The sequence below is a fragment of the Microtus pennsylvanicus genome, chromosome 10 (assembly GCF_037038515.1).
Source record: "Microtus pennsylvanicus isolate mMicPen1 chromosome 10, mMicPen1.hap1, whole genome shotgun sequence".
NCBI lineage: Eukaryota > Metazoa > Chordata > Mammalia > Rodentia > Cricetidae > Microtus > Microtus pennsylvanicus.
Genome location: NC_134588.1, coordinates 92,837,379 through 92,864,947, shown reverse-complemented (window position 1 = coordinate 92,864,947; position 27,569 = coordinate 92,837,379). Strand labels below are relative to the sequence as shown.

Below are 27,569 nucleotides of genomic sequence, written 5' to 3'. Positions count from 1 at the left end.
ATCATAACAACTTTTAACCTCTCCTGTTGATACTAAATCCTGACTTGAATTGCCATTACCTCTCACCTACATCTCCTCCTAGAGTCAGTTCATATTCCCAGAATTCCTGGAGACCATATCTTCTTGAGTATTTCTCTTATGACACTGATGCGAACATGTTATAAATGATTTTTGTAGCCCTACCTAGAGAACTGCATCAATCCACTCATCAAAGTGTCAGATTTTAAGATACACTTAACTTCTGGATATGACTGGTCAGTGTTTCTGAACTGACATTTATCCATAGCTAACAAGCAGAGTTCTGCTGAAGGCTCTTGAATGTCACATTAAGAAATGGAATCTTGCCAGGTAGTGGTGGCCCACACATTTAATCCCAGCACTAAGGATGCAGAGGCAGAAGCAAGTTGATCTCTGAGTTCAAGGCCAGTCTGGTCCACAGAGTAAGAAAAAAAGAAAAAGAGGAAGAAGAAAGCGGGAGGGAGGAAGGGAGAAAGAGAGGAGGGAGGAAGAGAGGAAGAGAGAGAGACAGAGACAGAGAGACTAGAGAAAGAAAGAAAGCAAAGCAAATAAATGGAATCTTGGCATTAGTGCTTTTATAATACCATTTAAGAGAGTTTGGTGATTCACAGGCATATTCTGGTTAATTTGTCATTGTATCAAATGAGATAAATGTGTTGGAAAGGCATTGCATATCTACCACTTTACCCCATTTCCTGAGTAAGCCATGACACTATCAGTTATGAGCAAGAGGAAGAAGAAGAAAAGGTTCTGAAAAGAGCCCAATGTAAGCAATTCTACCTCTAATATCTTGTGACCTAGTAGGTGCACTTTATTCCATACTGACATGTATCTGAAGAGTATATTCCAAGGGGAGAGAGATGCCCCTTTATTCAAGTTCCCTACTCTGAGAATTGAAAGACTATTATGATTCTTGACATGATGAATTAGACACTATTCTGTCAAGCTGCCATAGAGGCTCATACTGTAACCCCTTCGGATTTCTGTGAAAAGCCACACTTTCCACAGATAATCACTTTCTCAGAATTGGCTCCTAAGCCACAGGTGGTTAAAGACAGGATTCTGGACCATGTGTTAAGGTTTCTATGGTCGGTTAGCTTTGGAGGTCTCAACAATCCAGTGTCATCACTGTGTCTTCTACCAGGGCTCCAGCTCAAAGCATTCAAACCAGAAAACCAGAGTAGTCCCATAGTTCTCTCTGAGTGCCAAGCTGCATCTCTTGGATTCATTTCTTAGATTTCAATTAGAAGTTTATGTATGATTGAGTCATTACTTCCTTAGAAGCTTTACCAGCTCAAACTAAGCCTGAACTTGTAAAAAGTATTAGCTTCAATGTGATCTCTCTGTCACCTTTTCCTTGCACATTTTGGAGTGTTTCACATGTTGGAATGAGTTTCTATTAATTCATCAATTCTTTCCCACACCTTTTCTTTTCCTCTACCTTAAATTTCCTTCTATAACTTTAACTAGTTAACTGATATTTATATTCAATAATCTATATAAAACTTCATGACCAAGAAAAATGTTGAAAGACATCAGCACATTAGCACAACTTATTCTCTATAGTTTTCCCTCCAGTATTTAGTTTCTTCTTCTAGTAATACCCTTGTGATATTTTTAGTTTTAAATTTGCCTGCCTGGATAGGCAGTGTATATCTTAAACAATACCATCTTCTAAATCCAGCCCACAGTCCACTTCATAATCTATGAATCATAGAGTGCTCTCTCTGGCTAAAGGAGAATAACCTCCTCTACCAATGGCATAAATGCATTACCTAGTTACCAAAGAGTTTGTACAGGACTGCATATGTCTAGACAATGTCCTATTCAAACATATGCAAACATAGTATTGGCTTAACTACAGCTAACTATGTTCCCCTACTTAATAAGTCTATGGCAGCAAGCACCATTAATGGTTTCATTGTGCTAATATCCACAGTCAACATACTTCCTGGCATGATACTGGATAATATTTGTTTATTCAAGGAATGAAGAAAGCATCTTCAGACAAAGAATAGTAGGAAATTACTTCTTTGGCATGTTTATTCTGGGTTTGCTGGTTTGTTAACAAAACGTGTTTCAGTTTCTCAAATACAGGCTGTTCCTGTGAGTCAGTAACCAAAGGTCCTGTGGGATAATGCTCTTATCACTGTAAGGATTTGTCACAGATATTGGTTGAATAAAACTCTGATTGGCCAGTGGCCAACTAGGAAATATAGGAAGGGGAAACAGTCTAGGAGAATTCTGGAAAGTGGAAAGGCAGAGAGGAAACACAGTTACCAGCTAGATGCAGAGGAAGCAAGATGAGAATGTCTTACTGAGAAATAGTACCAAGCCATGTGGCTAAACATAGATAAGAATTATGGATTAATTTAAGTAGTAAAAGCTAGTTAATAATAAGCCTGAGCTAGTAAAGCAAACAGTTTATAATTAATATAAGCCTCTGTGTGTTTCTTTGGAACTGAATGGCTGTAGAATCAGGTGGGATAGAAACTCCCATCTAAACAAAGGCATAAAGTTTTACTCTACTAATTGCCCTAATTCCTAATGAGGTCCCTGGGGTAGGGCCTCACACTAGTTCTCAGGTGCACCTTGTGCCCAGGAACAATTCTCAAGGGACGTCTTTACAATATTGGATTTGATAGGCCTGTTTCTCTGTCTGGGTAAACCCCAGACAGCACACTCAGATTTAGGGTTTCCAGAGCTATCTGCTCTGCTGAGAGACCCTCTGGGGCCAACAGAACCAAAGCTTAGCCTGGCATTTGTGGCTGCACTATGAAAGCCCTTGCAACCCTCTGGAAATGCTGACCTGCTGGCTTTGGGTTTTTTAACTTTTTCCACTCTGGATTCATGGAACATCCCACCCCAGGTCTTTCTGTTTTCAATTGTGGGCACCCCAGCTCCTAAGTAAATTTCTATGATATCCTGTTCTAAGATTCCAAGAAGTCCTTATTGGAATACAACAAAATAAAACAAAATAAAAAAGCATAAAAGAATTGATTTTTAAATTTTCTGATTTTCTTCCATCTCCCTCTTTCCCTTCTTAACGATTTTAATAATGAAGTTTTAGACTTTCCTGGTAACTTTCCTAATGGCTGGTGGAGACCTAAAGTGATATATAGCATCCTTGCAGGTTTCCTCTTAAATAATGGAAGAATCTATTGAATGTCATGCAAAGACAGTAAATAAGACTGCCTTTGTAATCCCAGAGTAGTCATCTGATACTCAGGGCCTAGGTGTCTTTTGAGGCAGCGATGCTGAGAGTTGGACATTGCTCTCACAGCCAGTTCTCCTTCTCCTCTAGTCCAAACATCATGCTTGAATATTCATTATTCATGATTTTTCTTCAATCCAAATAATTGACATGTGTGGTCATATATGCCAGGGCCTCACACCCATCTTGCCAATTAGTAAATATGTGAGTCTGGCAAGTGGTTTACTCCACTGAGTCTCAATTTCTCTATCAACAAAATGAGAATGATTTTGTAGTGGGAGCTGCGGGCCTCTTCCCACAGCCCAGCTCCTGGCCACCGGCTAGCTTATGCCCCGAAATAACAACACACAAACTGTATTCTTTTAAACACTGCTTGGCCTATTATATCTAGCCTCTTCTTGGCTAACTCTCGCACCTGGACTAGCCCATTTCTAATAATGTGTGTAGCACCCCAAGGTGTGCTTACTGGGAAGATTCAAGCCTACATCCATCCTGGGTCGGAGCTTCATCGTGTCTGCCCCAGAGAGGAGAGCTATCGAGTCTGAGCTCACTTCCTCTTCCTCCCAGCATTCTGTTCTGTTTTCTCCACCCACCTAAAGGCTGGCCTATCAAATGGGCCAAGGCAGTTTCTTTATTAGCCAATGACCTTCCTCCATCATGATTTGTGTATCTACACAGAAAGTTTGATGAGTTAAATCACAAACTTTCACCAAAGAGCACATTTTAGTCAAATGTTATTTACTGTTGTTTCTATTTCTCCATATCTAATTCATGGGCCAAAATTGTAGTTCTAACAATTTTTGCCTTCTATAAGCTACTTTGATTTTATTTTGTATGATCAGTCCTGTGTCAGGAGACTTGTTCTGTGTCTTTTCATAAACATAATCTGGGCATTTAGTCCCTACTTCAGAAAAATAAATATACTTGGCCCAACCCATATGAGCGTGTACATTAAGTGAATATATAGTACATTGCCTGTGAGATTCTATACATGCTTGAAACAGAGAACTAAAAGGGAACACAATTCTTCCCCATCCTTCCCCTTCCCACCAGGTGTTAAGAGCTGTGTTACAAGCATATAACACCGGCTGTGTGGTGGTGACACATGCCTTTAATCTCAGAACTTGGGAGGCAGAGATTGGTGGAACTCTGTGAGTTCAAGGCCTGCCTGGTCTAGAATAGCTAGTTCCAGGACAGCCCAGGCTCCTACACAGAGAAATCCTGTCTTAAGCAAGAAAGCAAACAAACAAGTGTGTAACACCAACTCCATGACTGTGACTCTTCACAGAGAACACCCAACCAACCCCTAAGAAAATAAACAAATCCCTATGTCTTATACTACACTCCTAAAAAGAATGCATTCTTTTTCAGCCACCACCATTTCATCCGTCAGTCCTTCCGCTAAGGTGGTTTTTTTCTTCCAGTGTTGGGATTTTTCAGCAGCAGAGGGTCTGGAGCTACATTTAGGATATCCAGGTGCAGAGTTACCCCGCCATATCTGTGACTCTGGTAATTCTTTTGTCCTTTTTGGAATTATTTCTTCATGTGTCTACCATGTAGCTACTTCTAAAGAAGAAAAGATCCTGTAGGCAAAAGTCCACGTACTTTTCTCCTATATTTTTTAGAAATGGAACTGCTTATCTAAATGTGAACTAGGAATTGAAAATAAACTCAAGAGCCATTTATGTGTCCCTTCTGAATAATTGTTGTAGCCAACATCTTCATCTGTTTGTCTTTCTCTATACTGGCAGCCTTCCAATTTCACCACTTAACAAGTGCTGTAGACATTACTGCTTCTGTCTATCTATATATCAGTTTTTATTTTGTTTGGCTACTACAGACACTTCTTACGCCTGCAATGACCCTACAGGTAAGAATCATGTGCTCTGCATCTCACAGCCCCTAAGTTCTGAAGCCTAGATTTTTACTTAATTACTGAATCCTAGCACTGGGTCCCCAAAGCAGAGCTTCTGTGGACATCTAACAAAAGGATAAGTCTCTTCCTGCAGATAGGAAGTGCTCAAAACCATTATTCTCTCATGCACTGGTTCATTTAACAAGTATTTTTAACAGCCTAAACGAAGTCAAAAATTGGGATTGGATCTAGAAGTATGCATCTAAACCAGTATGTGCTCTGTAATCAAGGAGCTCATTTGATAGTCAAATAAGTAATTGCAATCACATGTGACAAGAGGATCAAACAATAAATAAAATGTCAAGAATAAATGATAAGAGGAATATATAAATGGAAAACAGTTTGAGACTAGAGGGAAGGAGATTTGTTAACCCCTACCTATGATATAATATGGATTCATTATTGTTCAGCCCTCCTTTTTCTTCCCTCTGTGATTTCTTTACCCTGCTTCAGTACCACTTCTTACTTGAACCTTAACGTAAGTACTGATGTTTGAAAGGCAAATCCTCTCCTTTCTTTGGATGCTCCTGGGACTTTAATCTTGTGTATACATATTAGTATTAGTTAAATTAAAAACAAATTTGAAAATAATCAACCTAAAATTGGAGTGACCTGTGTTGTCTCCATAGATCAATTTGCCACTAGGTTAAACAGTGAGGGATTGTCCTAGAATTCATAAGCATAATCATTTATTTCAAACCTCTTTAGGATGCTTCATTAAGGTTTGGAAATTTTCTTCATAAGTGCCTTTATTCGTGAGTACTTGATATTGTTTGAAATGATGGTAAATGTTTTATTTCCTAGTTTTAACTTGTTATAGTTTGTTAAATACCAAAATGTAGGAAAGTTTGACATAAAAAGCTTTGTGCCAAAAACTTTTCTAAGGTCTCTTAATTCTGACAAAACTTGTCAGTAACATTTTTTGAATTTCCTATGATTGTAGTCTGTTTTTTAAAAAGCTAGGTTTCTTTCTTCCTTCCCAATCTTTGACACTTCATTTTCTTTTTCTTACCTTACAGGACTGGTTAAAGAGAAGTAGAAAAAGGCATGAGGTTTATCTTGTTTGTAATCATGAAGAAAACCCTTCCTGACCTTAAACCAAGTATGGTGCTGACTGTAGGACTGCTGTCTGCTTTTATCAGCTGAGAAGAAGTATTATATTCTCAGCTTTCTATATGTCCTCCTTGAGTACAAATATTGAAAAAAATATGTAGCCTGTATCAGTAGCAATCCAAATAATTATTTGCATTTTCTCCTTTAAACACTTTTTTTGATTAAATGTAATTGGATCCTTCTAATTTTAAAAAACTTTCCACTCTAAAACAAATCTTCATTGTTTGACTATTTTATATACTGATAGATTTAATTTGTTAACATCTCATATAAGAATTTGTCTATATTTCAGTTCAGTGGCAGATTGCCTTAAAAGTGTTTTTATGACAATGTAACATTGTAATTTTATTAATATTGACGTTTTGAATGAAATTTCTCATATTTTTCCTCTAATTGGAGTACTTTTTTTTCTTGTCTCTAAGGTGTTTAATTTTTTAAATTGATTTTTATTAAGCTCTACCTTTTTCTTTGTTCCCTTTCCTGCCTCTTCCCTCCCCTCTTCAACCCTCCACCAAAGTCCCCATGTTCCCAATTTACTCAGAAGATCTTGTCTTTTTCTACTTCCCATGTAGATTAGAGCTATCTAAGTCTTTCTTAGTGTCCTCATTGCTGGGTGATCTGGCTGTGACATCTGTCACCCCATTGATCGCCAGGGTTGATTCAGTTGATCTGGCTGGCTAGGCAGGTGTCACCTTCCTCCCTCACCACTCCATGTGTGTCGCTCCTGAAGCTGCATGCTGGGTCGAAGAAGACGACATTCCCCGAATAGAGGAGGACTGGTCTTCCATCAAGGGTTTACGAGGAGCTGAGCTCCCCTGCTAGAACCTCCAAACAAGCTCTCAAGGTCTAATAGGAGTTCTTTTTTTTTTTTTTTTTTTATTTTTGAGATTATGTTGGTAGAAGCCACTTGTTTCATTCCCAGCTGCTCGGGCCCAAAAGCCACAGCCTCGTGGTGATACACAGATTAATAGAAATGGGTTAAATTAAGGTGTAAGAGTTAGCCAATAAGAAGCTAGATCTAATGGGCCAAGCAGTGATTTAAATAATATAGTTTCTGTGTGGTTATTTCAAGGCTGAGCTGCTGGGAACCAACAAGTGACCTCCTCCTACAAGATTATAATATAGATTACATTATTTCTCTCTTCTCCTTCCTGCCTCCAAACCTTCTCATATACCCTCCCGTCTTCTCTTTTAGATCCATGGCCTTTAATATCATTAATCGCTATTACATGTATAGATATTCCTAAATATAAACTGCTCAGTCTTTTATGTGTGTTTTCAGGGCTGACCATTTGACACCAATTTGTACAATGTTCTCAGGAGATGACTGTCTGTCTCTCCCAGCATTCCTCCCTTGTCTGTGGTTCTTTGTATATGGTTGAAGCCTTGTGACTCACTGCCATTCATTTTGATATGTCCATTGGTGTCCATAATTTATATCATGTTTGGAGTGTAGAAGGAGTGGCGGGTTGCGTTCTCGCCCAGCTCCTGCATGGCTAGCTTCACCTGAAATAATTGCATGGAAACTGTATTCTTTAAAACACTGCTCCGCCTATTAGCTCTAGCCTCTTACTGGCTCTCACATCTTGATTAACCCATTTCTATTAATGAGTGTAGCACCACGAGGTATGGCTTACCGGGAAGGATCTTAACCTGCATCCATCTTGGAGAAGAGAGCTATAGCATGTGCCTGAGGCGTCTGCCTCATTGCCTTCTTCCTAGCATTCTGTTCTGTCTACTCCACCCACTTAATTTTCTGCCCTATCAGGCCAAGCAGTTTCTTTCTTAATTAACCAATGAAAGCAACAGCTAGACAGATGATTCTCCTCCATCACTGGACAGTCTAGATGGTGACACTTCATGGATGTAGCTTCCAGCATTAGTAAGAGCTCAAATCTCACAGCAAATTCCCTAATCCTTTGCCCATTCCAGAAATATTCAGTGAGCCTTGGTTGCAGGACTGCTTTGTAGATGCGTCCATAGGGGCCAGGCTCCACAATCCTGGATTTTAATTGTATCTAGTTTTCCTACCAGAGAATTGGTGTTGCTTTCTGTGGGTTGGGCCTTCCTACATCAATTGATCATTAAGACAGCCTCCCAAAGACATGGCTACAGACAAACCTGATCTAGGCAATTCTCCAATTGAAGTTTCTCCTTTAGATGATGCTAAGATCTGTCAATTTGAGAATTAAGTTTGATCAAGACAAAGGGCTTTTTAGAGGTTTAGTTTACTTGTTTACGTATTGCTTCTTTGAGAAGTTCACACAGTATGTTTTGATCATTTTCATTGCTCCCCAACTGCTTGCAGACATACCCTTTCCCTATCCACCCAAATCTGTATCCCTATTTAACCCATCAAGTTCAATTTGTTTTCTCATATATTCTTAGATGTGTGACCTTCCACTGATGCATGGTCAACTTACCAGGGACAGCATTCAATCTTAAAAAGAAAAACAAAACAACAAACCTGAATATTCCTTTCCAAGGAGCTACCAATTTACAATAGCTAAACTGCTTGCTGTGGGATTTCGTATATGCCTCCTTTCTCTCAGTTGAGATCTTGTCAGATCTTGTACAAGGACTGTGTATGTGATATTTCTTCTGACTTCTTTTGTGCAACTGTGTTGTTATGTCTGGAGGACGTACTTTTCCTGTATTCATTGTCCATCTCTGGCTCTTACAGTGTTTCTGTCCCTTCTGCTGAAATGATGCCTGGGCCTTGGGAGGAAGAGAGGTGATCTAGATTATGTAGGAAGCTTCTTGTTTGTTTCCGCTGCCCAGACCCAAAATAATCATACAGAAATGGCATTAATTACAACACTGCTTTGTCATAATTGGCTTATGCATACTCTAGCTCACTGTTACATCTTGAATTGACCCATTTCTATTAATCTATATATCACCACAATACTCATGGTTTCTTGTTAAGGTTCTCCAGCATCTGTCTTCTTCAGCAACTACATGGCATATCCTTGATGCCACCTACTCTCTCTATATCTCTTCCAGCCTGGCTATAGTTTGCCTTGCTATAGACCAAAACAGCTTTACTCATTAACCAGAAAAAGCAGCACATACACAGATGGACTTTCCACACCATTAGATGACCATTTTGTGAGCCTAATCTAAACCTTGGCCAGATCTAGATATCTATATGAATCACCACCTACTTTCAGTAGACAGTTCTCTGATGAGGACTGAGATAAGCATTCATCTATGAGTTTAAGGATATGTCATTAGGAAACAATTTGATATGTATATTTAAAGAATGATTGCTGTAGGTTCTCCAATGGGACTTAGAACCTGACTAGGCACAGGTTTTGGCTCAACAATAGTGCCGAGTACAAGTTTTCTCAATTAAATATCAGCGACAGAGTCCTAGGAATGTAACCATTACATTTTACTAAAATTATATTGAAATAAAATTGTGAAGCTACTTTCCCTCATTTTTGGGACTCTAAATCTTCTTGACTTATGTTCTTTATTGATTATTTAAAAAGTTTATTCATGTCTTCTCTTATTTTCTTGGTTAATTTCACTAACATCCTACATTCACACTTATAAACATCTGCCTTTGTATTTCTTATCATTCTATTCTTATTTTATGTTATTATCATCTACTTCCTATTATTTTTCTTCTTAATTTAAGTTTTGTCTTTTGAAAATTTTTATAAGATGAACATTCTGATATTTTAGTCTTTTTAAAAAATAAACATCTTAAGGAATAATTTTACATCTAGTAATCGTCTGTGTAAATCACACATGTTTTGGTATATCGTTATTTTATTACTATTTGGTTCAAAATAGTTCCCAGATATGAAAAAAAAACAAAAACAAAAAAATAGTTCCCAGGTATCATCGTGAGCTCTTGTAACCATGGATTAGAATCCCAAACATCAACTTTTTTCGAATTATCTATTTTGTTTTTGAAAACATATGAATTGTTTATGCTTTACTCTTAAGAATGTGATTATTTTCTAAAAGATAATCTAATTTTAAGAGACATTCAAAACAAATTTCATAGCCTATTCACAATCATTATATAAAAGATCAAGATGTACATAGAAAGAATACTTTACTTCAGGTTCTTAGGTAAAGCTAATTAAATTCTATCCGCATTTCTAGTTTAAGGAGCCAGTCTACCATTTCTGGTGAAATGAGTCGACGTTTTTGTAGTTATTTAATTTCATTTTGTGAGTGCTCTTTTTCTTGCAGGTGCACATGTTTATGCAGACATGTATGCACGTGTATGCATGAGTACAGGTAAGGAAACCATGTGCCAACCACAGCTATTATTGTTTAGACATCAACTTAGACTTACATTTTTTAGTTTTCTAAGTCAGTCTTTATTTGCCTGGAACTCTGTTCTAGGCCAACAAGTCAGTGAACCCCAGGCTTCTGTCTGTCTCCATCTCCTCAGTATTGCAATTACAAGCAAGTCCTACAATAACTTCCTCTTATTTACATATTTTTAAAATGTAAGTTCTAGTGATTGGCTTTAGGGTGCTGTTCTTAGGAAATGAGGACTTTATGGATTAAATTTCCTTACAGCTCCATCCAGGCAGTTTTGAATTGATTCTACTTTATAGGATCATTGCTCTGCAGGGTACTCAGGGTCATCCCTGACAGGAAGACGTAGTGTTGACCTTCTCTTTATCTTTTGGATCTAAGGTCCTCAATGAAGAGAGCCAAGTGCACAGAGATAAGGGAGTTTGTTTTCTAGGGTTTATCCAATTTGTATGAATACCAACTCACTCCACTCCCCCTCCCTCTTGAGAATGAAGAGCAGTCCAGATTCCCTGCCCTGCGGGTGGGGGGAGGGGTAGAGGGGGACAGGAGTGGGGGGAAGGGGCGATGTGTGGGAGGAGGGGGAGGGAAATGGGAAACCAGGAGGAGGCTGAAATCTTTTTCAACAACTAAAAAAAATAAATTAAAAAAATAAAAAAATAAATAAAATTCCAGTAAATAAAAATAGCATTTTAACTAAAAAAAAAAAAAAGAATACCACTTACCAACTCACACTTTTTGTTGTCTTCTTTGTCCTGCACACTGCACATCCTGACTCTGGCTGGCAATGTCATCATTGTGACCATTATCTGTATTGACCAGAACCTTCATATCCCCATGTATTTCTTCTTAAGTGTTCTCTGAAAAGAGCTTCTGGTCCCTGGTTATCACCCTACAAATGCTTGGTAGCCTGTGGTTCTAAGCCAAACAATCTTCCTGGAGTGCTGTGAGATGGAGCTCTATTTTTTCCTCGGATTTGGAATCACCAGCTGTCTGCTGTTAGCAGTCATGGGTTATGATTGTTATGTGGCTATCTACAACGGACTTCATTATAGTGCCATCATGAATTGGAGGGTATGTGCCATCCTGACATCTTCAGTCTGTGCCATGAGGTTCCTTCTCTCACTAGTTGAGGCTACATCCATTTATAGGCTGCCCTTTTGCAACTCACTGATTAAATATTTCTTCTGTGATGACCGACTTGTTTTGCATGTGGCTGTGCAATATCAGTCATCAAAGACATCTTGACATTAGTTCTCAGTCTCCCGGCAATCACAGCACCTGCCACTTTCCTATGCATCTCCTATGTCCTCATTATGCCCACCATTCTCAAGATTGCCTCAGTTGACAGCCAGAAGAAAACTTTTGCTATCTGTATGTCCCACCTCACTGTGGTAACAATCTACTATGGTTGTGCTTCCATTGTCTACTTCAAGCCCAAGTCAGAGAATACCAGGGAGCAGGACCAGCTGATCTCAGTGACTTGCACTGTTATAACACCTCTACTAAATCCTGTTGTATATAGTCTGAGAAACAAAGAAGTCCAGGATGCTCTACGGAGAGTAATGGGGAGAAAATCCTTATCATAGTTGTTAATTTATGTCCAAATAGTTTCATCTTTTTCTTATGGAACTTGATAGGAAAAGTTATATTGCCAGGGTTTCATGTGATTAGGAGTTTTATACATCATAGCCAAGGCCAGGAAGAGGGCAAAAGTGGAACTGGGAGCCAGCCTTTCATAATTTCATTTTATTTCCTCAGCCTCTTTGTTAACATAATAAAAACACAGGTCACTTGCAAGACCTGTGCACAGACAGCCATTGGCCCTACTCCAAAAGATAATTACAAGGTCAAAGTATGATCTTATGTTCATTCCAAGCTTAAATTTAAAGGAACCAATCTATTTCTCATTGAATTATAAACCACACACTAAACATTACTCAATGGAATATTCTCTTAATATAAATTAGTTGCTTGAGCAAGTGGTGGGTAGGAGGGAAATATACAAACATCTAACTGCCTTGTGTTTTAATAAGATAAGCAATGCAAAAACTAAAGAGATCTTTTAAGAAATGGATCTCGAATGAACTAAAACTTCCCAAACTATCTTCAAGCAGCCACACAGGAACTCCAAAGGAGCTCCAGGTCTCCTATCTGCCACAGGTGGAACTCCTAATGATGGGAAGCTAAGTAAAGGTCCTGAAGAGGGAAGAACACATTCAATGTAAAAGCTTTCTAATCAGCATAAGATAGTCTTGAGAGTCTGGTCATATCATCTGAATGCAAGTGACTTGGTCTATTCTTTGCTTCTTACTGAAGGGAAGCCAAATGGAGGAGAGGGGTTTCTGAGGCTAATAATAAAAATATCCTTCATAGAAAAAAATTGTTTTAAGTCACAGAAAGGAAGAGGATGTGTGTGAGGGAGAAGATTGCTGAGAATTCTGTAAAATTGTCAAATCAGGAAAAGTTAAGAAGAAATCTTCTCAAAAAATGGGGGTGGAGCAGGTGGTGGTAGCGCACACCTTTAATCCCAGCACTTGGGAGGCAGAGGCAGAAGGATCTCTTTGAGTTCATGGCCAGCCTGGTCTGCAAGACCTACTTCCAGGACAGGCTCCAAAGCTACAGAGAAACCCTGTCTCAAAAAACCAAATAATAATAATAATAATAATCTTCTGAAGACTTCTTGAGAGTTGAGTCAAAGTGTTAGATGACATGGTGAGGAGGGCTAAGAGGAGCAGAGGGAATTTAGAAAAAGTTCTTTGAGTCTCCTTCTTCCCCTTGTAAGCCAAGTCATCAAGCCAAAGAAAGGGATTAGGTGGAAATTTAAGCCAGGATAACTCCTTTGTAAAGTAAATTAAATGATTCCATTACCATTGAAAAACTGAGCAATGTAAATAGTAAGGAATTCCAGCATGAAGACTTCCATCAACTTCAATTGACTGAGTCAGAAATGAAATAATAATAGACTATTTACTCTTCCTTTTCTCAAAAAATGAAAAAAGGAGAACAATGGATATAAATCTTAGTTTCAATTTCTGAGAAAAAATAAGTGATGAATGAATTAGTAATTAGCAGGGATAATTATTGAGCAAATCAAAGTATTTTATTGTACTGAGAAATTAACTTCAATATCCACAAAGGATACATGAGTACACATTATTTTCTTTGTTAAATGTTGTCAAAATACAGAAATATCAAATAAAATATGCAAAGACGTAGTACATCCACTTGAAAGATTCCAGGAAGGTACACGACCCACAGTCAACCTTAGTGTCATGCCAAGTGATTCCTGCACTTTGTGTCTTGCTTGTGACCAGTAATGGCCATTCTATATCCACCATGCCTCCATTACCCTCATATAGTCTTCAACTGTTCAACTGTGTTTGTGGTCCTGTGATGTAGTGAACTAGAGTCAACTTGGAATCCCCAAACCATCCACCTAACACCTCACTACCTACTCCTCCCTGCCAGGACCCAAGTCTTTCTGAGAGACTGCTCTAGAAAGTGAGGAATATTCACACTCCCCTGTGTCAATGACTCCTTTCTGTCCTTGATGAGGGCATCACAGTTTAGCTGGGGGCAGGGATGAGAGTCTGCTTCCCAGTATCCCACTGACAGCAAGGCTGTCTTCTCCAAAGGTTGTATTCTTTTTGTTATTCAAACAGCAAACCCTGAATTTGTCGCAGCCCCATAGTTCACATTTATGTTTCACACATAGAATATATTAGTGATCAGATTTTGATATTCAAAATCATTCTCTCCAAAGTAAAAGAGGCTTTCCACTCTAGAAAAGTTTGCCTAACTTAAACCCTCTTTCAGTTTTTAATAAAAATGTTTCAGTTATGAGTTCTTAAAAGTCTTTTTGAAATGCAGTTGCCATCCCCTCTGGATTCTTATGATCTTTCCCCGGGGCAGACAATGTCCCCTAGAACAATGTGGAATAATAATAACAGTTGGAAAAAGAAGAGAAGTGTTAGATTGCCACCCACAAGATTTCTATCCAGAGTTTGTTTGTTTGCTTGTTTTTTGAAATTCATAAATCATCTACCTTTCATTTGGAGCCTTCAAGTATAGAAGTTTCTGTCATAAGCTCATTGTTCTTGAATAGAAAATCCCATTTTAAAAGTATAATTCTCCAACAGTACACAAGTCTCCATCAGAGTGGAGTTTGAATCTCCTTTACTTGAGGTCAATCCTGTCTGCCACCTACATATTAATCCAATATGTAGAGTGAGGTTTCTTCCCATCTTCCTAGTGGGAGAGAGGTGATTTTCCTATATCTGCACAGGCATAGCTCCTCAGAATGGCTAATACATCAATTGGGCTGACAGAGATTCTTTCTCTTGCTAAAAAAAAAAAAGAAAAGCAATAAGCAAAAGACTGTTAAAATACAGAATCTCTAATCAGTTGGTACCAAAACCAGAACAACAAAAGCTACAAGTGTGAGGAGGGTAACTATTAAGAACCAAGTGTGTAATGGGGTTGAGAGGGAAAATAGAGAAGGTGGGTATTAGGATGAGGTCAGTGTACTTTTTACATATTTGAGGTTGTCAAATAACACATCCAATAAAAGCTACTACAAAAAGCAGTCTGTCTATCCATGATCACATTCCAGAAGCAGTGTCTTTAGTCTGGTTCCCAAGCATTATACAAATATGTGTAGGGGCAGATACTAAAAGCAACAATTAATAAATAGAACCTCCTAAAACTGAGAAGCTTCTGTAAGGCAAAGGACACAGTTACTAAGACAAAAAGGGAAGTCTACTATGATGAAAGATCTTCACTAACCACACATCAAAGACTAAGGGTCAAAATATATAAAGAACTCAAGAAACTAGACATAAAACTATGAAATAATCCAATCAAAAAATGTGGTAGTGATCTAAACAGACAATTCTCAAAAGAAGAATTGCAAATGGCCAAAAAACTTAAGGAATTGCTCAATGTCCTTAACCATCAGGGAAATGCTAATCAAAACAACTCTGAGATACCATCTTACACAGGTCAGAATGGCTAAGATCAAAAATACCAGTGATAGCTTATTCTGGAAAGGATGTGGAGTAAAACTAACACTCCTACATTGCTGGTGAGAGTATAAACTTGGAAATAAGTATGCCAGTTTCTCAGAAAATTGGGAATCAATCTACCTCAGGACCCAGCAACACCACTCTTGCACATATATACAAAGGACATACTCATACCACAAACACATTTGCTCAACTGCATTCATACCAGCATTATTCATAATAGCCAGAACTTGGAAACAACCTAGACGCCCCTCAACTGAAGAGTAGATGAAGAAAATGTAGTACATTTACACAATGGGCTACTACTCAGTGATAAAAAATAATGCCATCTTAAAATTTGCATGCAAATGGATGGAACTAGAAAAAAAAAACATCTTGAGTGAGGTAACTCAGACCCAGACAGACAAACATGGTATATACTTACTCGATAAGTGGATATTAGATGTAAAGCAAAGAATAATCAGCCTATAGTCCATGATTCGAAGAAGTTAGGTAACAAGGAGAACCCTAAGAGGGACATACATTGATTCCCCCTGGGAAGGGGAAACAGACAAGACCTCCTGAGAAAATTTGGAAGGGGGGAGAAAAGAGAGTGGAAGGGAAGGGGGAGGGGAGAAGAGGAGGGAGGAGGAAAAGTGTTAGACTTTGTTGACTCCCCATAAGAAGTCTTACACATTCTGAGGAATGGATGGGGAGGTAGGGTCAGGAAGGTGGAAAGGGAAGCAGAAGCAAGAGGAGGGGAGGGAGTGGGAATGGGGATAATTATGTAAAATGAGAAAAGACTGTATTTAAAAAATCTTAATAAAAATGAAAAGAAAGAAGAGATGACTGTCTTTTCAGAATTTGTTGGTTAAACCTGCACATTAAGAAAGGCTTTATTTTCTTTCTTTCTTTTTTCTTATTAACTTTTATTGATTCTTTGTGCTTTTCACATCATGCATTCTGAACTCACCCATCTGCCTGTCCCCTGCTACAACAATCATCCTTAAAACCTCTTCCCTCAAAGCAAATAAAAATTTAGGGCTTGGTGTCAGCTAGACTGGTCAAAACACCAGCTTTCCCCGTTGTCATCCACCCCATCCCACCCTCGCATCAAGCTCTTCAACATTGCCTCAGCCAGCCCTTCCAAGGCAACCTGTCCTCCTGTTCTCAGATTCTGGGGTCCTTCTCACTCACACCTCCAGGGACAGCTCCACTGTTTTGCCCAGGCTAGGTGCAGGGCCATCTTTCCCAATTGCTGCCTCATTCATGCCACCACATGATAGATGTGGTGGGGGGAGGGGATCAGCTCTGCTGCTTTCAGCACCCTCAGCTTCCCAGGAAATTTGTTCAGCTGTCTCTGGATTTCTCTGTCATTATCTTGATGCCCTTTGCTCATATAATCCTTCCTCCCTCTCTCGCTCTTCGACTGGACTCCCGGAGCTCAGCCTGGTGCTTGGCTGTGGATCTCTGTATCTCCTCTCATCAGTTACTGGATGAAGGCTCTATGATGACAGTTAGGGCATTCATCAATCTGTCTACAGGGAAAGGCCTTCTACTATTCCTAGAAATCTTAGCTGGGGTCATCCTTGCGGATTACTGGAAACTTCCCTAGTACCAGATTTCTCCCTAACCTCATAATGGCTCCCTCTCTCAAGATCTCTTTATCATTGCTCTCCCACTCCATCCCTTCCCCAACTTAACCATCCTGTTCCCTCACGTTCTCATCCTCCATCTCCTCCCCTCTACTGCCCCCTCTTCCTCCAGTTTACCTGGGAGATATCATCTATTGCCCCTCCCAGGGAGATCTATACATCTCTTTTAGGGTGCTCCTAATTCCCTAGCTTCTCTGGAGCTATAGATTGTTGTCTGGTCATTCTTCATCCGTTTACATCCAGTATTCACTTATGAGTGAATTCATACTGTGTTTGTCTTTTTGAGTCTAAGTTACCTCCCTCAGGATAAGTTTTTCTATTTTTATCCATTTGCCTGAATATTTCATGATGTCATTTTTATTTGACAAATATATCCATCTTTTTTCTATCAAATCTTCAATGGCTGAGATTTTTTTCTTCCATATCCTGAAGCTGTTGGTGAAGTTTGACTCTGTAGTTTCTGCTCAAATGCCTAATTGTTTTCATTTCGAGCCTTCCTTCAGTTTGGGTCTTCATCATTAATTCTACTTTTGTCTTGAGGTCTAGAGCAATTTTATTCAGTTCATTCTTTGTTTGTATGTATTTTCCTAAATTTATACGAATTATTTTTTCATACCCTCTTTAATGGTCTCTGTCATAATATAGATTATTTTGAAGGTTTTTATATTGGGTTACAGCTATGTTGGAATAGCCAGTGCCTTCTGTGGTGGGACTGCTAGGCTCCAGTGGAGATATCACATCCTGGCTGTTACTGATTACATTTTTACACTGACATCTAGGCATTTGGCATTGGGATGGTTATAGGTCTGGGTGACTGTAGGAAGATAAGACCTATAAGGGCAAGAGATGAGCCAACCTGGAGTCTCCCTGAGGGCCTAGCAGCATTCACTGTCAGAGGTCCTGACCATGCCTCACCAATAAGGGGCAACAACACAATGTCAACAGATCACAGTCTGGGTGCTGGGAGGAAGGTATATAAGGCTCTCCCTATTGCTCAATAAGTGAGTCTGCTTTGCCACTTGCCTGACCCCCAGAGTCTATGCCTTTGACTCCTTCTCACCCTTCTCAGAGGGAGCTGTTAGGACCCAGCTACATCTGGTGCCCAAACAATTTCTAGTCATCTCCCTCTTTTTACAGCACTGGACAGCTCCCCCAAGATGGTGTATTTTGGTGGGAAGACCCCTAGGTCCATCTGGTGAAAAGGTGTTGGGAAACATTTCTCTCTCTCTCTCTCTCTCTCTCTCTCTCTTCCTTTCTTTTTTTTCTTTCTTCTTTTGTGTTGTCTATCACATTTGCCTGATTTTCCAATTAGGAAGGAACTTTTTTTTTATTGAAAAAAAAATTTCTGCCTCCTCCCAGCCTCCCATTTTCCTCCCCCTCCTCCCACTCCTCTCCCCCTCCCTCTCCAGTCTGAAGAGCAGTCAGGGTCCCCTGCTCTGTGGAAAGTCCAAGATTCTCCCCGCTTCATCCAGGTCTAGGAAGGTGAGCATCCAAACTGGCTAGGTTCCCACAAAGCCAGAACATGAGGAAGGAACATTTTTTTTCTGTTTTAGCTCACCTGGTACCTCCACATAATGGCTGACCCCCCCCCAGCAGGTGGAAGCAAGGCTCAGCTCCTAGACTCTCAAACACTGTCCCTCCATCTGGAGACACCATGTGGGCATACAGCCATGCCCTAAAAATCTACGCAAGTCCCTCACTAACTGTAAAACATGAATGTCCACCACAATTATCTACTCCTGTTGACTGTCATCTTCTCTCTGACTGTTGCTCGCCTGCTATCTCCCTCTACAAAATGGGTAACCTCTCCTTTACCCCCATATCCGATCTCTCTACAACATCTGATGAGGAGGAGACAAACAGTTGAAGCCCCACAAAACCTGCCAAAGAGAGCCCAGCCACAGTTAAAAGAGCACAGGTGCCTGTTGGAGCAGGGTCATCTTTCTATCTGTTGTTTCATTGGTTAAGTAATAAAGAAACCACTTGGCCTCTGATAGGACAGAAAATTAGGTAGGTGGAGTAGACAGAACAGAATGCTGGGAGAAAGAAGCTGAGTCAGGGAGCCTCCATGATTCTCCCACTCCAGACAGATGCAGGTTAAGATCTTTCCTGGTAAGCCACCTCGTGGGCTACACAGATTATTAGAAATGAGTTAGATCAATATGTGAGAGCTAGCCAATAAGAGGCTGGAACTAATGGGCCAAGCAGTGTTTAAAAGAATACAGTTTCTGTGTAATTATTTCTGGGCATAAGCTAGCCATGCGGGAGCCAGGGCGGCCGGGTGCTAGGAATGTAGCCTGCCGCTCCTCCACTGCAACAGAGGGCCGGGGCGGCTGGGTGCTAGGAACGCAGCCCCGCTGCTCTAACTTCAACAGGTGCCACTTGTCCATCAGCTCCACACCTGCAGCAGGAGGCTACACCTTCACTTCAGTAAAGTTGTTCTGGAGCCAGCCACCTTTCTTAGCTGGAAAACTGGCTAACGATGATCAGGCAGAAACTCAAGCATGAGCAAACCTCTTAGTTAATATTCCAGTGACCCTTGACATGCTCACTGGATGAGTTAACTTTGTCCATTCCATCTTTCAGGCTCAGTTTGACCATTAAGGCTACTCCCAACAGGTTTCTGACCTGACTTTCAAGGCCTTTAAGGCATGCACCCCAGCTTACTTCCACAATCTTATTACACAAGAAGGAGAATTTTTTACTGATTAGAACTTCAGAAAAGCCTTACCAGCTACTCAGAGATGAGCTACAATGTTACAGTTCGTCCTCTTGAGACCCAACGGTGGTTTTAGTGTTTTGCTTTTTTTAAAAAAAAAAATAGGATCCTGTAGAGATATCGTTGCTCCTGAGACAACTGGAAGAGATATTAAGAAAAAAATGCCTCCTCTTCCAGTAGATTTTGTTTTCTTAGGTGTATTGATAATTGTCATCTGTTAAGAGTTGGTTATAAGTTGTAATAGGGTTGGGGTGGGACAATGAAGTTTAGACTTAGGGATCTCGTTTAAGAAAGAAAAGGGGGGAAATAGATGGGATGTGATGATAAGATAGATTAGTGCATCTACTTGTGAAATATTTTTAGCAGTTATTAGTTATAGACAATTCACATTGGCACAGATTCTTCTTTATTGATACATATGTAAAATTATTTTTGTATTTCTGTCTAAGATAATTTGTATATTGATACAAATTCAAATTTTATCATTCTATTGTGTATATTTCTATTTCTGTTTACAATGTTTTTGTACACAAATGTAAAATTATTTTTGTTATACTGTATGTATGCATGTTTCCATATTCTTAAGATATTTTGTATAATGATACAATTTAAGGGTGTTTTGTAATATTGCACTATACATTTCTAACTTTGACCAAGATATCTTTATATATTGTTATAACTTTGAGGTCATTGTTCTCATTCTGCACATCTGTTAAAAGATTGTTTAATTTTATAGTATGAAGCATTAGTCTTTAGGCTATATTAGGTTATTAAGAATTACAGATTAATAGTCACCCATATTTGCTATACCTTGGGCACTTATGACTGACAATATCCCTGCCTATTCCTCGCAACAATTCAAAGACTTTCTGGGGTCCTGGAAGATTTCCCATACTACTGACATTCCCTGAAATCCACAGGGACAAGCTACTGTGGAGAAGACCAACAGAGCTCTTAAAAAACTGTTGACTTTGGCCCTGAATCAAGGCCATCAGTTTGCTGAAGCTGTTGGTTTCAAGCAGTTGCCTAAATAAATGTCTTTTTATGGTCTGTTGGCCATTTCAGAAATTTTAAAATGTTGTGGTCAATTCATTAGAAAGAAACATCTGGAAAAAAAAAGAAAAAAAAAACTGTTGACTGGGACTATCTCGCCAGAGGCTAGGAGACAATCCTCATCTGGCCTTAACAGGACTTTTCCATCTGACCTTTTCTATATGGACTTTCTCAGTTTTAATGACAAGGGGATTAGTCTGGCCTACAATCATTGTACATCTCTGCCAATGAACACACTCCTGACCCTGGTAAGATGGAGAGATCCTATCTTTCTCCAATGGTAGTAGACAGCCCCTGCTAACCGGTGGGAGAGGATATGATTGTGTTTTTCCTCAGACTGCCACAACACCAATATGGGGCCTGGTAAGAGATGTATGCCCAGCCATGGATCAGCCTGCTTCTACCAAGGAGGAAATAACCTAGGATGGATAATGTATATACTCCCCTTTCTTGCTCTCATTGCCCCACGCAAACAAACTGATTTATTATTAGAAGAAGAAATTGGCATTTTAAATACCTTGATGAGACTCAATTGTGGCCCTCACTTTATCTCATTTTGTATGACACCTTTTAAGATGATGAATGTTAGTCCAGCATGCTGGGAGATGGCTAAATATATTAAGAGCCCATGGTCAACTAAGTTTCTATATAATTCATTAGTGTTAACACGTGAATTTCTTTTGACTAGATCAGATAATGGCAGAGGTTATTGTTTTTGACGTTTCATATTTTGAAAAAGTTTGGCGTAATATAAAAAGACTATTTGATCCCTCCTGGATGCTCACATACGCCTTTATTGGCTGGTGGTATTGTTATTTCTCTTTAAACATCTTCTGCATCATATTCAACAGCAGTGGACAGCAACTGAGGCAACTCTGCAGATGTTAGTGGTTCTTGGGCATCGGCATCCCTCTCGAAGTCCCCTGCAAGAGGATGTGCATGTCTGGTTATCTGAAATTGAAAAGGCTACTGGCTAGTTCCCCCATCCTGGCAATTTTCAAGGAATGAATGCTCTTCCAGGGCTGGTAGTAAATGACTGGTAAGAGCCTGTTTGGCAGGCCAATCTAAGACAGGCACAGTCCAGTTGCTGAGCCCTCCTGAGACAGGGTCAACAAGGCCTGAGCAAAGAACTCTGGTTCCAGCTGAGCACTCATGCAATAAATAAAAAAGGGTCCATATGTAGGAAGATAAGGCCTACAAGATTGAGAGATAAATCAACCTGGAGTCTGCCTGAGGGCCTAGCCATGGTCACTGTCAGAGGTTCTGATCATACTTAGTCAACAAGGGGCAACCTTGCAAAGGCAATGGATTGGAATGCAGCCTGGGTTCTGGGAGGGAGGTATATAAGGCTCTCCCCACCTCTCAATAAATGAGTCTGCTTTGCCACTTGCCTGACTCCCAGAGTCTGTGATGTTGACTCCATGCCTTCTCACCCCCTCCCCCAAGGGAGCCATCAGGACTCAGCTACAGCTGATGATATCAGGTTTTGTCTCTACTGGATAAATGTTTTGATTCTTGGTTTCTGCTTCCTCCCTGGACTTTAGGAGAGTGTTACAGTTGTGTGCTGCCTGTTGGGAAATTTTCCATGGACCAGTTTCCCTGGGATACTTAGTTGGTGTGTTCACAGGTTGCTGGTATTGGTAACAGGGATAATGGTATGAGTTGGGAGAAGGAAGGTTGGAGAAGACAGTATTTGTGATCTCTTGAGGATGGGTTCAGGAGGAAAGGAAGACTACAGTAGATTATCTGCTACAGATCTGGGGGTAAGACAGTGTGATTGGATCTGAAGGAGCAGGAGAAAAGGTGTGAATCATCTGTCACCCTACCTGCTTTTTTGGCAAGAGTGACTTTTTGGTTATCAAGGAGTGACTGCTGGGGTTGAGAAACAGGGCAATGAAATGAGTAGGGGAAGGGGAATTAGGAGGGGAATGATATGTGAAATCCACAGAAGATGGAAACAGGGGGCAGGGAATGCTATAAAGATTGATGTGTTGCAGAACTGGGGATGAGGCTAGCAGACTGGATCTAGGGGAACAGAGAGAGAAAAGAGCATCATTTTTTATATAATCAATTTTACTGCATCCCTGAAACAATGCTATCATCACTGAGTGATATAGAGATAATTACATTCTTTAAGAATCAAGCATTTAGAAAGAAGGGATGTAAATAAATGTGTTCGTCTGACATTCAACTCTCTGTGGATTCTTTGAGGAACTGTCATTTAGTGTTTGTAGTCTTTGGTCAAAAGAACCTAGAAACTGACAGAGCATCTGCAGTCCCCATATGTGCTTATACATGGAAGAGTCAATGGAAACAAATTAACCCTCACAAAGTTTGAAACTAGATTCAAGTTAACTTAGTCCCCAGTTAGATAAATAGGATCTTGTCCCTACTACCACCTGCCAGGGAGTACAATAAAATCTCTACTACAGAAAGATAATGTAATCTCAAGCTTCAATTTGTCTTTATAATTTATTCATATAAAGCAGGGATAAGCAACTATGGCCTGCCAGCTGATGTGACCACCATCTGTTTTTGTACAGACAGCAAGATGTAAAAGAGTTCAGAATTTTAATCAATTAAAAAGTAAATAAAGTGAAAGTTTTTTAAAAAACAGAAAGTATATTATATTTTCATTTTTATTAATCATACAAGTTGGTTTTCAATGACTACCACAAGCATTAATTTACATATTATCTAAGCCATATTGGGGTTACCTTTGAAAAATTTAACACAGCAGAGATTATGGTTCAAACCCTTAAATTATTCACCATTTGGCCCTAATCAGGAAAATATTAGACTCCTGATAAAGTGTTCAGAATGCATCAGAACTTTACAGCTGCAGCAGAAGAAAGGAAAAAAGAACTAAAAGTCGTATAGAAGGCAAAGCACACCATAGGGGCAGAATAACAAAAATTACTTTGTGAACTCGTTAAAAGAACTTCAAGATGATTTCAAATGTTACAAATTCTCTCAAATATGATCCACAATGAGTCTCACCTATGTGTAAGGCCCTTCATTATACTGTCGACAGAATTGGACTTTCCAATTCCTAATATAATACAGCAAAGATAATAGGGCTTCGTGCCCATGCTAAAATGCATTTCCTAGAAATCTGTCTTATTATACATTGTATACAATGATAGGTCCATGTAACCAGACTGGAGGCAGACATACCTCTTCAGTCACTTTGAAGAAGCAAGGTGTTGTGTTTTAAGAATACCAGTGAGAGCTCTGTATGCAAAACACCTGAGAAATTTCTAAAACAAAACACTCACAATTGGCAACCAGAAAGAAAAACAACTTCAGTCTTCTAATCACAAGGACCTAATTCTCTCAGCAGCTTGGAAGCGCATGCCACTCTGCAGCAATGGCCACATCCCTGTACATACTCTGTAGATTCATGATACCTTGAGCAGAAAACTCAAGAAGATGGTACCCAGATAGCTGTGTAGGGAAATGGGCCAAAATGGTGTGTTATTTTAAGGTACTGAGTTTGTTAGATAGCAATAAAAAACTACAATGATCAGTATTGGATGTAAAATAATGGACTCGTGAACTGAATGTTTTAAACTGGTGTTGGGAAATAAAAATGCATGGAAGGACATCTTCAAAGTGGTGAAAGAAAATAGCTCCTGAATGAGTTCCAAACCCATGGAAATGCTCATTAAAAAGGGAGCAATTTTAGTTACTGAGTTTGTATCATGTCTCTCTCTACAACATGGAAAAATACCACATACTCATTGTAATGAGAACTCTCATCTGCAAATAGACAGTTTGGGCTTATTTTCCAATTTGCTTTATTCCATGGCAATGACAGGCCTTTATCACTGAGTGAAGGCAATAAAGCTTCTGCCTCTTGATTAACCATTATTTAGAAAGGGTAACCCACACAGGAGAAGCCATGAATGATACAAATTCAAACCCAGTCTCTGGGTTTGTCTCTTTGGACCATTATGGATCTCAGCTTTCATTTTTAAACAGGAGTGACAGCAGTAAACCTGTGCTGCTCTCTGGATTTCCTCAAAATTAGTGGAGTGGTCTTCTCTTTCTTCTTTTCTGCTGCATGTTCTCACTCACTGGATACATCTTCAGACCCTATGTGTAGGCTTCACCCCTCATCAAGGGAATATTGTGTGGGAGGTCCTTCTGTCTATGTGTTGTTTTTATTAGTTAATGAATAAGGAAACTGGGTTGGCCTATAGCATGGGAGGAGGAAGGTGGAGTTAGGAAGAAGCCATGGATCCTCCTCATGAGACAGATGCTGGGAACATTACCCAGTAAGCCACTGACATGTGGTGATATACAGATTAATATAAATGGGTTAAATTAATATGTAAGAGTTAGCCAACATGAAGCTAGAGCTAATGGGCCAAGCAGGGATTTAATTAATATGGTTTCTGTGTGATTATTTTGGGTCTAAGCAGCCGGGAAAAATAAGTGGTCTCCTTCAACAGAAATATAACTTTGCAACATACTGAAAACATTACAGAAAACCATAATTGATCAAAACCCATTCAACTTTTGATGTGGCCTCCATTTCAGTCTGTATTGTCACAGTCATATAGGAATCTCAGGATATGGACAGCACACCCCTCATTGTAGCTGATACCTTTTCCTTCCTTGTGTGTGCTCACTATTCTTAGGTCAACTGGAACATTCCATCTTCTTAGGAGATGTGCCTCCAGAGTTTTAAAGTTACCCTTACTATAATGCAGTATTAGCAAATTTCAAAACCAGAATGTAGAGGTGCTTTTGACAGAGAGCTGTATATGTTCCCGTGTCCTCACTTACTTATTATTAAGGCTGCAAACTCACACTTTTAGCTTCACCAAAAAAGTTTTCAATATGTGTTCAAAATCATTTGATCTTGTCATTTAGGCTACTGCTAGACTTTGAGTCTTTCTTCACTTGTGCAAATAACGAAAAGCATTGTTAAAATGTGTTCCGTTCCACACAAATGCATATAAAGGCAAGAGGAGTGAGCAGCACAGATGAAGAATTTTTTTTATACCACATACTTTCATGTATGTTTAGAGTAGGACCCAGATAAGCATTACTGCCCCAGAAGAAAGCTGCTTTTATCAATCACTTCAATTTAATTTACCTTTCTTGACTCTATATGTAAAGGCATTATTGAAATAGTAGAAAAATTAATTCATACATACATTACCAAAGAAAATGTCTTCAAAAAGGTCCTATTAAGAGGAAAGAGACCTAAGACCTATGGCCTTCTGTAGAGAATATTTTACTGCCTTGTTTATTAAACTTTATACCAAAGAGTTCAGCAGAGAAATGATAACATTGTAGATCATTATAATAATGATGATAATGAATACCTTACAGGCTTGCAGGTGGCCACATAGCTGTTATAACCCATAGCTGTTAGAAGAAAACAGTTATTGATGACAAAAGATAAAGATAAAAGAAGAACTGGGTTGCACAGCCTTGGATATCTATGAACTGGTAGGTATAAAGGAGGTCAGAAAATATATGAGGGATGATGGCATAATATAGAAAGTCTCAGAGATGGAGAGGATGCTCAGAAAAAAGTACATGGATGTATGGAGAGGATGGTCCAGGCAAATAATAGTCACAATGATCACGTTGCGTGACAGAGTCAGAAGGTACAATGTCTGGAAAACAATAAAGAAGATAAGCCTGTTCTACCCACCCAAAGCTGGAGAAACCTTCAAAGAGGAACACAGTTATAAAAGGTTTTCACATTTACTCAGGTTTTTGAAGCCTTCCATTATACATTCATTCTTTCTTCACGGCTAGGAATGCATGGGGTATTCAGCTGTGCCTGTCTTATTTCAATATCTGCCAGCTAAACTTATGGCTTATGAGCTGCTTTTTCAGAACCAAGATACACATCTGAGTGCTGATGGCTATCTCCATTCTCTCCCAAATGAATTCACCACACTGAGCCAGTGTATCTGCAGGTTTTATCCAGCTTCCACTGCAAATAAAGGCTAATTCCTCAGATACCAAGGCACTGTTATATAGAGAAAGCTTTCAGCAACAAGAATAAAAGGTCCTAATCACTGTATTATGTGGGTAAAAATTTGGTGGCTGACCATTTGTTTCAGGATAAGAATTTGGAGGGTTCTTCCCTGGAGAATATTATTTTTACCCATTCTAAGAAATCATTAGTTATCTATCCTTTTTTTTTTTGTCTAGATTTGGGCAACATGAGGTTTACCCCTCCTGCATTAGAATGACTGTTGTTATACTTGTCATGTCTTATTTAGGCAGTCACAGTGTTGAGAATTCTTAGGTATAGTTTCCCTAACATTTCTAGGAGAAATAATATCACAGCAAACTTCCTGTTCCTCTGGCTCTTATATTCTTTTCTCCCCCACTTCCATGATGTTCCCTGAGCCTTAGATGCATTAGTTGCGAGGATCAGATAGGGATAGGGCTGATCAAATGGATTAGGCAGTGCTAGACACTGTAGGATTACTTGGTTTTTTTCCATTTGATTAGTTCTGTTATCTATAATGATCTCCATATTTTGTGAAGAGAAGTTTCATTGTTGAGGAATGAGACATACTATTTTCTGTGACTGTTAGGAGAAATATTTAGAAGT

At 39.3% G+C, this 27,569-nt stretch overlaps 1 non-coding gene and 1 pseudogene across 1 annotated transcript; both read left to right on the top strand.

Moving 5' to 3' along the window:
* The first annotated feature begins 10,935 nt into the window (after positions 1-10,935).
* On the top strand, positions 10,936-12,133 carry LOC142858372 (olfactory receptor 10J1-like; annotated as a pseudogene).
* An 8,762-nt stretch (positions 12,134-20,895) lies between these two features.
* LOC142859237 (small nucleolar RNA SNORA2/SNORA34 family) lies at positions 20,896-21,032 on the top strand. Its single transcript, XR_012912152.1, has one exon. It is a non-coding gene; the product is annotated as a small nucleolar RNA SNORA2/SNORA34 family (small nucleolar RNA).
* Positions 21,033-27,569: the final 6,537 nt, after the last annotated feature.